The 13780-nt window shown below is 47.2% G+C and overlaps 1 long non-coding RNA gene across 1 annotated transcript in view; it reads left to right on the top strand.

The window, feature by feature from the left end:
- Positions 1 to 7074, top strand: part of LOC118024138 — a 9658-nt gene extending 2584 nt beyond the window's left edge. The window contains exons 2-3 of the long non-coding RNA XR_004683007.1: positions 6706 to 6922; positions 7035 to 7074. This is a non-coding gene — a long non-coding RNA (uncharacterized LOC118024138). The remainder of the gene's footprint in view (positions 1 to 6705; positions 6923 to 7034) is intronic.
- Positions 7075 to 13780: the final 6706 nt, after the last annotated feature.

Genomic DNA, 13780 nt, shown 5'->3' with positions numbered 1-13780 from the left:
CTCTGTGCCATCTCGGGGTGCAGAGACTGACCTGTGGGGCATCCCTCCCTGAGCCATATCGGGGTGCAGAGACTGACCCACAGGGTGTCCTCAGGTCTATGCCATCTCGGGGTGCAGAGACTGACCTGTGGGGCATCCCTCCCTGTGCCGTATCGGGGTGCAGAGACTGACCTGTGGGGCATCCCTCCCTGTGCCATATCGGGGTGCAGAGACTGGCCCATGGGTTGTCCCTGGGTCTGTGCTGTATAGGGCTGCAGGGCCAGGAAGTACAGGAGTGTGCACTAACCCATGGATGCAGGCATGTCTATGATTGTCTGTGTGTCTCCGTGAAGGTGAGAATGAGCTCCACTCGGGCCCAGACCCATGGAGTTTCTTCTAGTCTCTCCTTGCCCCTCTGGAATTCACTCTCCAGTATCAGAAATCCTCCTTGCCCACTTTTTGAAATTAGGGTGTTTCTCTTCTTGTTACCCATTCCTTAGAGGCAGGATCTCTGTTTTCTTTATTTTTGTTTCCCAAATGAAGTGGTGTCTGTCTCCTACAGGTGTAGCTCTACACAGGTATTGTTGAATAGAAAGGGACCAGGCGTGTGCCCAGGACAGCTTTGATGTGGGCCATCAGAATGCTCTCCAGAGCATCACCTCTCTTTCGTGCACCCGTCCCAATGGCTTGCTTTCTCTTCCATGTCCCACCCCTGGCCCACGGACCTCCAGGATGAGGAGGGGTTTCATCCTGACCCTCAGAAACTCAGGAAGGTTTCTGCCCAGGCCAACAAATGGCAACCAATTGGAATCAGTATTCACAATGTCACTTTCCCAAACTAACTGCATCAGGCAAGTGCTGAGAGCAATCAGGAGCTCCACTGAGGCTGAGCCCCATCAGGAGAACGTATGTGCACAGTGATTGTCCCACTGTGAGCTAGGAATGAGGCAGTTCCGGTGAAGGAACAATTCTCACTGCATGGCAGATGTCAGGGTGGCTAATGGAAGCAGGGGTCTTGCATGTGGGGGGCTGGGCGTGTGTGTGTGGTAGGAGGAGGGTCTCGGGGAAGGGGCTGGCTCTGTGTGAGAAGCTACTCCTCCAGGTAAGGCATGCTGCTGGCTTGCATCAGGCCTCCTGCCTTCCTTGGCCTGACAGGCAGCCTGGGTCCCCTTTGCTCTCGGTGGGCCCTTGGCATCTGGCACAGGAATGAGGCTGGGGACAGGCAACGAACGCTTGCCGAGTGGATGTGCCAGTGAACACGCACGTGGGCGGTAAAGTAGTGCAGGATTCAGAGCCTGGCGGCGTCTCCTCTCCAGAGACGGGAGGACCAGCCGTGCCCAGGATGCTGGGAGGCCACAGGGAGCTCCAGGGATGGCTGAGCTGGGGCAACGAGGTCCCTCTGTTCAGAAGCCCCCGTCAGCTGCGCTGTTTAATTCATGTCTGTCCTACAGTCTGCGTTTTGTATGTGTTCCATGGGCACCTTTGGGGGACACCAGCGTCAGCACAGAGATTCGGAAAGGTGGCCTGGAGGAGGAGACACAGCTGGACCTTGATGCTAAGGGCAACTGGTGTAGGGGTGGCCAGCCATGGGACCCCAGCCACTACGAGGACCCCGTGCCTTCATACCGGCCCCCAAGCAGGCCCCCTAGTGCTCTTCCCAAACTCAGATAGACATGGTTGAGAACACAGGAATGCAGGGCAACTTGTGTAGGGCCTGCCCGCCCCCTGGTCACCTTCCGACGACTGCTTTTCTGGCAGCATTGCCTTAACCAAGCAGGTAAATACACGTAGCTCCTCCGTGATGGCTTCCATGACGTGTGTGCAGGGGGCACATCCGGGCACACCCATCGACCCCCTTCCTGCCCCTGGAGTGCACAGATGGGAACGTGCCTCTCCCTGTCTCCGAAGCCCCGAGGGATGTCTGTGGAGAAGACATTTTGATGAAGGAGGCCTTAGAAACACTTCCAGGTCCAGTTCATATCCGTACATTTATCAATTTTCTTCTAAAAATTGGTATTATAAGATGTATCTCTAAAGCTCTCATTTGTTTAGGATGAAATTCAGTCAGGAATGTATGTATTATTCATCTAGAAAGCGCACTCTTTCCTAAAATCAGATGGAATTTAAAACATTTTACCAATTTTTACCTTTTAAGTGATCCAGTTATGTTTTCCAACCTTAATTAAAAGTAATTTTAAATTGAAATTACAAAGTGAGACATACTTACTAATTTTTTAATGGGAAAGGACAGAATCCTAGGAAATGGGAGTGGCTCCTGTTGGCGGTTGGTGAATGTTGTTGTGGACCTTTCTTGGTTACCAGGCAGTAAGTCAGCCCCCTCCACGGCCCGGGCACCACACTTGGCTCTCACCTCTCCTGTCGCTGCACCTCGGCCGATTCACTCTCTGCTTCCTTCCAGTAGTCAACTGGCCACCACTGATGTACGTCAGAGTCACGTGTTGATCTGTCACAGACACCTGTGTGCAGTCAGTTCTAGAACTGCAGTCGCCACGTCAGAAGGCAGGGCCCCCTTAAACTGTGCTAGATTCTAAATTACTATTTGTTAATCTTTTTAAAGATTTTATTTATTTATTTATTTGAGAGAGAGAGAGTGAGCGAGGGGAGGGGAGAGGGAGAGAGGATCCCAAGCCAACTCCCCGCTTTGTGCAGGGCTGGAGGCGAGGCTCAATCCCACGACCTGAGCTGAAATCAAGAGTCAGACGCTCAACTGACTGAGCCACCCTGGTGTCCCAGGTTGTTTCACTTTCTGATTATTCTGAATAAAGCGACTGTGAAGATTCTTGTACAGGCCATTTTGCAGGCAGAGGCTTTGCTTTCTCTTGGGTAAGTACTTAGGAGTGGAACGGCTGATTGTGTGTGTGTGTGACTTTATACAAGAAACTGACACACTGTTTCCCAAAGCGGTCGTCCCATTCTGTGTTCTCGCCAACTATGTGTAAGAGTTCCAGTTCCTTCACATCATCATCCGCACGTGGTAAGGTTGGTCTTACTGATTCTAGCCGTTCTACCCGTTAGGTGCTTGTGGTTTCAATTTGCGTTTCCCTGATGACTAAAGATGGTGCACATTTTTCACATGCTGACTGGCCATTCATCTATCTTCTCTTGTGAGGTGGCTGCTCAAGCCTCTTGCCTATTTTTTAAAATTTAGTTTTTAAAATTATGGAGTTACAGGAGTTCTTTTATGTTTTTATTTTTTATTTTTAATATTTTATTTGACACAGAGACAGAGAGATAACAAGCGGGGGGTGGGGCAGAGGGAGAGGCAGGCTCCTGGCCGAGCTGGGAGCCCGATGCGGGGCTCGATCCCAGGACTCCAGGATCATGACCCGAGCCGAAGGCAGACGCTCAACCAACTGAGCCTCCCAGGCGCCCATTTTTTTTTTTTTTTTAAGATTTATTTATTTTAGAGAGAGAGAAAGAGTTGGTGTGAGCAGCAGGGGGTGTGGGGACAGAGAGAGAGAGAAGCCGACGCCCCGCTGAGCGCAGAGCCTGACACGGGGCTCAATCTCACAACCCTAAGATCATGACTTGGGCTGAAACCGAGAGTCAGCTGCTTAACCAACTGAGCCACCCAGGTGCCCTGACATGAGGAGTTCTTTTAAATTCTATTTAGGTATTCTTGTCTGGCATATGTATTATGGATATTTTCTCGGTCTGTGGCTCATATTTTCGTATTTTTCTTAGTCTTTTGAGGATCAAAATGTAAACATTTTTCATAATTCTGGTTTTATCCACTTTTCCCTTTTACGGTTTTCACTGGGTTCTAAGACCCCAAAGGCACAAGGATCGTCTATTATGTTTTGGTGGTGGGGAGCTTCCTAGTCTTAGCTATTACGCACAGCTCTGTGACCCAGCTCAGGCTGTTCTGTGTGGCGTAAGGTGTGAGTTCTCACTTGTGGTTGTTACTATTATTTGGATATCCAGTTGTCCCAGTGCTACCTGTTGGATAGACTTCCTGAAGGAAACCTCCTTCTCCACTCACAACATTCTGGACACAAAATGTGTGGGTTTCCCACACCAAGCAGTTCTCCAGTCCTCTGTGGATGCCACCTGGGCGTCCTACAATTCCACCCAGTTCTGACACCAACTGCCCAGAGTTAGTGCAGGCCCCACAGACTGTGGGCTCTGGGCCACCAGATGGCCCCCTGCTTTAGACGCCATTTGTAAGTAATGGGTCCCAGGGAACCTACACTTCTGACTCGGCTACAGATCAGGGGTTCCTAACACTCTTCTCAGGTTCAGTAATTTGCTAGAATAACTCACAAAACTCAGAGAAATATTTAGTTATGTTCACTGGTTTATTATAAAGGATATTCTAAAGGATAGAGATGAGGAGATACATAGGGTGAGGTCCAGGAGGGTCTTGAACACAGGAGCTTCTGTCCCTGTAAGTTGGGGTATATCAACCCTTCACAAACCTGGAAACTCTGAACCCCATAGTTTAGAGACTTTTATGGAAGTTTCATAGCAGACTATTAACTCAACCTCAAGTCTCTCTCCCAGAGGATGGGGGATGGAGCTGAACATTCCAACTTCTCATCCTGGTGACCATCCTCCATCCAGGAGCCCACTCAGAGTCACCTCATCAGAAAAAATGCTCCTATCACATAGGAAATTCCAAGGGATTTAGGAGCTCTGTGTCAGTAACTAGGGGCAGAGACCAAACACATACTTAAGTCTCACTTCCCTTCCCCTGTTAAATAACTCTGACACCTTTGTTGAAAATCAGTTGATTCCAGGAGCGCCCGGGTGGCTCAGTCGGTGAAGCGTCTGCCTTCGGCTCAGGTCATGATCCCAGGGTCCTGGGATCGAGCCCTGCATTCGGCTCCCTGCTCCCGAGGTCCTGGGATTGAGCCCCGCATCAGGCTTCTTGCTCAGCGGGGAGTCTGCTTCTTCCTCTGCCTCTGCCCCTGTTTGTGTTCTCTCTCCCTCTCTCCCTGTGTCAAATAAATAAATAAAATCTTTTTAAAAAAGTTTTAAAAAATCAATTGATTCTGTATGTGGAGGTCTATTTCTGGACCTTTTATTTTGTTCCACTGACTTGTCTATTCTTATACCAATACCACACAACTTTACTACAGCTTTGTATTCATTTGATTACTATAGCTTTATTAGCTATCTCTTATAGATTACCAAAATCTTCTCTTTAAAAGCCAAATTAGAGAAGGCATCTTTTTTTTTTTTTTAAGATTTTAATTATTTTTTTGACAGAGAGAGACACAGCGAAAGAGGGAACACAAGCAGGGGGAGTGGGAGAGCGAGAGAGAGAAGCAGGCTTCCCGCCGAGCAGGGAGCCCGATGGGGGCTCGATCCCAGGACACCGGGATCATGACCCGAGCCGAAGGCAGACGCCCAATGACTGAGCCACCCAGGTGCCCTAGAGAAGGCATCTTATATTCATTTGGTGCCTATAGCTACCGCAGCTTTCTATTGATTTACATTAATACGGCCACCAACCTTTCAACCTGGTTCTCTTCCAAGCTCATTCTGATTTTCTTTGGTCCCCTGCATTTCCATATGAATATAAAAATTGGCTTGTCAATTTCTACAAAAAAGCCAGTTGAAGTTTTGATTGGGATGATACTCTATAGATCAAACAGGGCATTTAGCAAATCAATATTCAAGAATCTGTTGCTTTTGTTTAGTGATCTATACCAATATAGTTACTTAAACCAATTGAGGTGAGCTCTATATTGACGGGTACTTCTCTGTATATACCATGACAGTGGAAAAATGGCATTGGTAATTATGCTCATGGGTACCGAGAGACCCTCCGAACGCCCCTGAATGGTCAAGAAGGGCAGGTCACATCAGTAAGGTTTTGATGTCAGGTGGTTGTGATGTTGTGATTGTATTACAACGATTTGAAACTTCATGATCATATAAATTTGGATTTTTTTTTAAAAGATTTTATTTATTTTTTTTTTTATTTTTTTTTTTTATTTTTTAAAGATTTTATTTATTTATTTGACAGAGAGAGAGATAGCGAGAGCAGGAACACAAGCAGGGGGAGTGGGAGAGCGAGAAGCAGGCTTCCTGTCGAGCAGGGAGCCCGATGTGGGGCTCGATCCCAGGACCCTGGGATCATGACCTGAGCCGAAGGCAGACGCTTAACGACTGAGCCACCCAGGCGCCCGATTTTATTTATTTTTTGACAGAGAGAGAGACAGCGAGAGAGGGAACACAAGCAGGGGGAGTGGGAGAGGGAGAAGCAGACTTCCCGCCGAGCAGGGAGCCCGATGCGGGCCTCAATCCCAGGACCCTGGGAAGGCAGACGCCCCTAAATTTGGATTTCTTTATCAAGTAGACTGCAGTTCAGTTCAGCAATGTGATGCGTGTACGAAATACCTACTGCCCGCCGGGTGCTGGGCAGACGCTGACTGAGGAACATGCCAACGGCCTCCTCCTGCCCTAGAGCCCAGGGCGTTTAAACAACCAGAACAGTGCATTCTTCTCAGAAGGCTGGGTAGCAGAGAGTTTATGGTTATATAATTTTTTACATCGTAGTACTTGTGTTTCTGAAAGAAGAAAACCAGAAAATGTGAAATTTATCATTTATTTAATTTAGTGCTTACATCCATGATAATACTTTTTAAATTTACAGTATTGATTATCAGCATGGCCATATTTTCGTGAATATTCCTTATATTTTCTCTGAAAGCTTGGCCAAAATAAGAATATGTGTTTCCTTTGTGTACCCCACAGCCAAGGACGAGTTGAAAGCAGCTCCTGGCAGCCAAGTGGATGAATGGAGTTACACGATTTCCTGAGACAGACACGTATGGGCATGGCATTGATCACTCAGAAGTATAAATGGAAGTCTCCCCAGCTGGGGAGACAGGACCTAACATTACAGAAATGAAGTAACAATGGAAGGAAGGCAGCAAGAACATCACCAACCCAGAGTTCCTAAATGTCGCAGGTTACAAAATCCACACACACAGTTGCCACAGTGAGGGAACACAGGGGACCCTTGGGCCACATGGGTTTGAACCCTGTAGGTCCACTTACAGGTGGGTTTTTTTTTTTTAAAGATTTGATTTATTTATTCATGAGAGACAGAGAGAAACAGAGGGAGAAGCAGGCTCCCAAGGAGCAGGAAGCCCGATGCGGGACTCGATCCCAGGACTCCGGGATCACGACCTGAGCCGACGGCAGACGCCTAACCATCTGAGCCACCCAGGCGCCCCAGGTGGGTTTTTTTTTTTTCATTGCAGTGTAGTACCAATCTATTTTCTCTTCCTTATGATTTCACTAACAGTTTTTTATTCTAGCTTTTCTTTGGTAAGAATACAATATATACAATATATAAAACGTTTTAACATACAACTTACTGTTAATCAACCATTTATGTTATTGGTAAGGCTTCTACCAACAGTAGGCTATTAGTAAAGTTTTTGGGGAGTCAGAAGTTATACAAGTTTTCGACTGCACTGGGCGTTGGTGCCCCAACCCTTGAGTTGTTCAAGTGCCAACTGCACTTTACGTCAAGAGGGAATTGGATCGATGGGGAGGAGGGTACCTGCGTGTAGGCAGAACTGTATGAACAAGAGTGGGGCATGGGAATAAACAGGGAAGGGGCTGTTGGGTGGGGGGGATATGGCACAGGCAAGCTGTGGGCAGAGCCCAGCAACTGGGGCAGACACACGTCCCCCACACCACTCGGGAGTAGTGAGAGGACATGGAAATTTGGGCAAGAGCTGAACAGGGAGAGCCTCCGTTTGCAGGACACGCAGACTGCTGGGTCTGGCTTTCTCCTGGTGAAGGTATTTCAGTTCAGGCAGAAATGCTGAAACATGGGGTTATAGGCTTAGGGCCACAGGACTTTCAATCACAGGTTGTAGGAGTTCGTTAAAGAAACCAGTTGCTGTGCTGGATTTTGCTCTGAATTTTTGTTTCTTAAAGCCTATCAAAATTCACAGTTATAACATTAACAAGCACCCCTTTTCACTGTGAGGGGCATGTGGAGGCGGCCCTGCTTTTGCCTCCCCAAGTGAAGTGGTGTAGAGCAGTCCGGGCTGTGCTAGCCTGGGCCGGTTACCCTCCTGGTGCCTGTGCTGCCTGAGGGTGATACGCAGGCCATCACAGCACCCGTCAAATCCCAGCGCCACGAGGACGGCCCGAGTCAGTGTCTGGAAAGGCCCTTTAAGCGGGACCTGGCACAAAGCAAACACTGTATGGTGCTTGTTAACTGACACACACTTCTGACGGCGCCTTCTCTAGCGGGGCCTGCCTGACATTCCCCCTGGAAGGGCCAGGCCTCGTCTTACTCTCTTTTCCTTCTAGACTTTTCTTCCTGCTCGTTCTAATAACTACATAGCCGAGTGTTAACATCTTGAACTGTGTCTGTGGGTTCTTTTGTTTCTCATTTCAGTTCTGTCCATTTTTGCTTTGAGCATTTGAAAGTTATGTTGTTGTTGTTGTTGTTTAAAGATTTCATCTCTTTAAGTCACCTCTACACCCAGTGTGGGATCTGAACCCATAACCCCAAGATCCAGAGTCGCAAGCTCCACCGACTGAGCCAGCCAGGCACGCTGGGAGGTATGTTCTGATATGCACTGAGGATTCTTGCACTTTCCTGCTGAGCTGACCCTGTCACTACGGACCAGTCTCTCCTAACAGTCCTGACCTGAGGTGGCCCAGTCTCACGCCACTGTCACCGGTGATTGTACAAAGTGTGTTTGAATGATGCTTCTTTTTCCATCCTTGTAACTTTGGCTTGTCTTGGTCTTTAGATTGAAAGTGTGCTTTGTAAACTCTTAAGTCAGGTGGGTTTTTTTTTTTTTCCTTTTTACTCAGTTTCTGGCTTCTAATTGTAGTGTTCCATGCATTTACATTTAATACAATGATTGACACAGTTGGGTTTAAAGCCACTACCTTGTTCTATATTTGTTCTATCTGTTCTTTTTGCCTTTTTTCTTGCCTGCTATTGGACTATTCATATATTTTTTAAATTCCATTTATCTCCTCTGTTGTAGTTTTTACATACAGGTTATTATATAACATTATATATAATACATACATTTATACTTACTTAGGGGCTGAGCTAGAAAGTACAGTATAGGGCGCCTGGGTGGCTCAGTTGGTTAAGCGACTGCCTTCAGCTCAGGTCATGATCCCAGAGTCCTGGGATCGAGTCCCACATCGGGATCCCTGCTCTGCGGGGAGCCTGCTTCTCCCTCTCCCACTCCCCCTGCTTGTGTTCCCTCTCTCGCTGTGTCTCTCTCTGTCAAATAAATAAAATCTTAAAAAAAAAAAAGTACAGTATATGCCCTTCACTTGCCACAGTTCACTTTGAAATCATACAGCATTTGATCAACCACATAAGAACCTCGGAACAGTGAAATAACACTGTCTTGCTTCCTAAACTTTTGTTTCCTTGCGATCATATTTTTTTTATTTCTGAGGGTTGCATTGTCTCATCTAGCAGCCACTAGCCACGTGTGGCTATTTAAACATCCAGTTACGTCAACTATAACCAAGTACAACTTTAAAGCTCAGCTCTCAGTCACCCTGGCCACACTGGCAGTGTGTGCGAGCCCCCAGGTCGTGGCTCCCGTCCTGGACACGTGCTGTGTCGGGACACTCCCAGTACATGGAGTACATGGCGGGGAATGAGCACCCACAACACATGACTACATTCTGCTTTGAGCATTCATCTGATAATCTTTTAAAGAAATTATTTAAATGTCTTTTAGAGTTACCCATGCCATCACCTGTTCAGGTGTCCTTCACTCTTTGGGGCAGATCTGGGACCCCACTGGGGTCACTTTCCTCCTGCCTGAAGGAGGTCGGTATCTTTCCGAAGGCCAGCTCTTCTGGTGACGATTTTCAGCTTTTGTTTATCTGAAAATGCCTTTTATTACAGATGTTCAAAATTAATTACGACCTTAATTTTTGAGGATATTTTTGTTAGGTATTGGATACTGGTCTCAAGGACTGTTTGACCTTTAGCATTTTGCGGATGCCATCTTTTTATTTCTGGTGCCCACTGCTCTTGATAAGTCATTCTCAATGAAGTCTCCCTGAATGTAACGTGTCTCTTAAATTTTTGTTTTTTAGGGACACCTGGGTGGTGCAGCCGGTTGAGCACCCAACTCTTGGTTTCGGCTCATGTCATCATCTGATTGTGAACTTAGGGTCATGAGATCAAGCCCCACATCAGGCTCCACACTCAGCAGGGAGTCCACTTGGGATTCTCTCTCCCTCTGCCCTTCTGCACCCACCCCCCCACTCTCCTGCACACTCCCTCTAAAATAAACAAATAAATCTTTAAAAAAATATATTTTGTGTCCTTTTAGGACTTTTATTTTTACCTTTGGTTTTCAGAAGTCGGACTGTGATATGCCTCCAAGTGTTGTTCTTTGAATTTGTCCTCCTTGGAAACCCCAAGGGTGCTAAACTTTTTGGATCTGAGGGTCAGTGTATTCTTACCAATTTGTAAAATTCTTACACATTCTCTCTTCAAATATTTCTATTGCTCCATTTTCTTTTCCCTTCCTTCTGGACATCCAACTTTACGCACACTGGACCATTTGATCTTGTCCCACAGTTCCTAATATTCCTTTCTGTTATCTTTCTTTCTCATTCTAATTTGTTCTGTTTTCAGAGGATGGAATTTTGAGTTGAAAATCCTCTCTTTAGCTGTATCCAGTCTGGTGTTCAGAAAATTAAATGAGCTCTTCATTTCAGGTATTTTGCTTTCCCCTTTACTACTGGTGTGTGGCCCTTACTCCTAGGGTGTGGCCTTTGTGGTGTCTCAGGGCTCCCCGGGCAGCACAGAGACCCAGCACCGCCCAGTCCTACAAGGCCTCCACCCTCATGTAGCACCTGCAACTAGAAGAGGTTCAAAGAACAGTGTTAGGTCGCTATAATGAAACTTCCTCTACTTCTGTTTACTTACGTGTATGCCATTTATGAAAAACAGGGATAATACTGGTTCTGCGCCCTGCCTCACTCCAGCAATTCTCATCACCGGATATGTGAACTAGGTGTTGAGGGGAAAAAAAGCCCCAGACATATTAAGAAATAAATCTCCAGGGCGCCTGGGTGGCTCAGTCGTTAAGCGTCTGCCTTCGGCTCAGGTCATGATCCCAGGGTCCTGGGATCGAGTCCCACATCGGGCTCCCTGCTCTGCGGGAAGCCTGCTTCTCCCTCTCCCACTCCCCATGCTTGTGTTCCCTCTCTCGCTGTGTCTCTGTCAAATAAATAAATAAAATCTTAAAAAAAAAAAAATCTCCAATATACTCAACTTTTTAGTCTTAATCAAAACCTGCATGTTTATATTGCTCTCATCAATTATGTTAACAAAAGTTGTAATACTAATTCAATCCAAGAGAGATGTTTTAACATGACACTTATATTTGCAGGAATTGCAAATTAATGTACGTATCTGTGTATGTGTGTGTCTCCAGGGGTAAATAATAAGCTCATGAATAAATACTCAAGCATAAACACTTATGGTATTTAGGATAAAATTTGTGGGGGAATTTGAATGGAAATGAGTTTGGGAGTAAAGGATTTTTTAAAAAGATTTTTTAATTTATTTGAGAGAGTAAGGGGCGGGGGCGGGGAAGAACAGAGGAGAGGGGCAAGCAGACTCCACACTAAAGCACAGAGCCCGACACAGGGCTGACACAGGGCTGGATCTCATGACCCTGGGACCATGACCTGAGCTGAAACCAAGAGTCAGATGCTTAACCTACTGAGCCACCCTGGCGCCCCAGGAGTAAAGGATTTAATAAAACTGGTTAACTAAGAGACGGTTTATATGTTTATAAAATATAGGCTAGTGGGTTTCAAATCACAATGGCATTCAGGATCCATTTCATACATCTAAGGAATGATGCCATAATTTATTTGAAAAGTCAATATTTATAATATTTGAGAAATTACATCCACCGCCAATTATTTAAACATGGAAAATTTTGCTATTATCTTGAATGTGGGGGCTTACAAGATTTCACAAAATTAGTTTATTGGATACTATGCAAAAAGCTTTGAGGACCATGGGTCCAGCTATTTCTTTCTATAGTCTGAATCATTACAAGAGACACAAATGGGTCTCCCTGTTTTCAATTTTGTCACATGTGGCAAGAAGGTTGACATTTTTTTTTTTTAAGATTTTATTTATTTATTTGACACAGAGAGAGAGACAGCTAGCGAGGGAACACAAGCAGAGGGAGTGGGAGAGGGAGAAGCAGGCTCCTGGCCGAGCAGGGAGCCCGACGCGGGGCTCGATCCCAGGACCCTGGGATCATGACCTGAGCCGAAGGCAGACGCTTAACGACTTGAGCCACCCAGGTGCCCCGAAGGTTGACATTTTTAACAATTAAACTGCTTGAACAGTTTACTTCTTGCTTGAACTGCCCCCTGGTTTCCCACTTCTCTAAATGAGAAGCTCTGAAGTGTCTTCTGAAATGCTCTGTGTTTCTCCTCCCATCGTTCATGGGCCTTCGGCCTGGGACACACCAGCCTACTCCCTCCTCAGAGCAGTTGCCCTTCCTCTTTGCCCGGAGGTTCCTGAGGTCTCTGGTGCACATCCTTCAGGTGTCAGGTCAGATGTCTCCTCCTCTCCTCGTCTCTTGGCCCCAGCATGCTGCCTTTCAGCACACACTCTTTGGCTGTCCTGTGTACTTATTCACATGTGTACCGCGGATCCTCTGTAAGCATCTGCTCTCTTCTTCCACCTGAGTCTGGCATAAACTAGATGCTCAGGACACATCTGAAAGAACAAATCTTTGTAAAGAGTCTGCGTGTGTGTCTTCCGCACCTCTGCCTTCAGTTTTTTGACATGGACAGCAGCAGGCTGCCTACCTGTGAGCGTCTTCTGGTGCTGCTTGCCCCTCCATCACACGGGGTCTGAAGGCTGGCTTCCTTTTGGTCCTCTTACTTTCACACACCCTGATGGGACACGGCTGCCTGGTTGCTCACCGCTCTCTGCGCCTGGTGTACAGTGGAGGCCTATCAAGCATTTGCAAGGGGGGGAAGGCCCGACTCTGATTTGGAGTCCTTCCTCGCTGTCCCAGCACTTGGTGAGTCTTCTCCTCAGAGCGCGTGGTCTCTACCATTTCTGCTTGCTTAGGGCTTGGCATCACCTAGCTTTTATGCAGGTGCCTCGTGTCCACACTACAGGGACGTAGCTGAAACACGTCAGTGTCACAAGCTCACCCTCTGTGAGTCTGCCAATCTGGGCTTCCTGCACGACGGCCGGCCGGTGCTGGCCAAGGCTTGGGAGGATTTCGAGGAAGCCTGCGGAAGTCTGCTAACAGCATGCAGCACACACTCCAAACACCACCAATACCTTTCCCCCGGCGAAACTTCTGGAAGCCAGCCGAGGGGTGACGTCCCGAACGAGTGCACTAAAGCACAAGGCAACAACACGCTCCACGGTCGCTCATCAGCGATCCGGAAACACTCGTTATGCTGCTCATAGGCTCGTTCTTTCATTCGGCTGTATTTTGTTGTTATTTTTACGAGACTCAAGTCCTCTACACCGACTGTGGGGCTCGAACTCACACCGGGAGGTCAGGAGTCGCGCGCTCTCCCAGCCAGCCAGCGCGGCACCTCTGTATTTTGTTTTTAAATGACAGGCTCTCCCGCTTGACATTTCCATACTTGGCTCCAGACCACCAATACATCAATACTTGATGAAACTTGCTTCTCTGTCTAGGACGTTCTGCCACAGTCACGGCTCAGAAATTCTGGACTGAACTGCGAGCACAGATCGTAATTAAGCAGGTCAGAGTTCCGTCGGGGTGGCGTGGGGTGGGGTGCCCCG

The sequence above is a fragment of the Mirounga leonina genome, unplaced genomic scaffold, assembly GCF_011800145.1.
Source record: "Mirounga leonina isolate KUSES-001 unplaced genomic scaffold, KU_Mleo_1.0 Mir_197, whole genome shotgun sequence".
Lineage (NCBI taxonomy): Eukaryota > Metazoa > Chordata > Mammalia > Carnivora > Phocidae > Mirounga > Mirounga leonina.
This window is presented reverse-complemented; position numbering and strand designations above follow the sequence as displayed.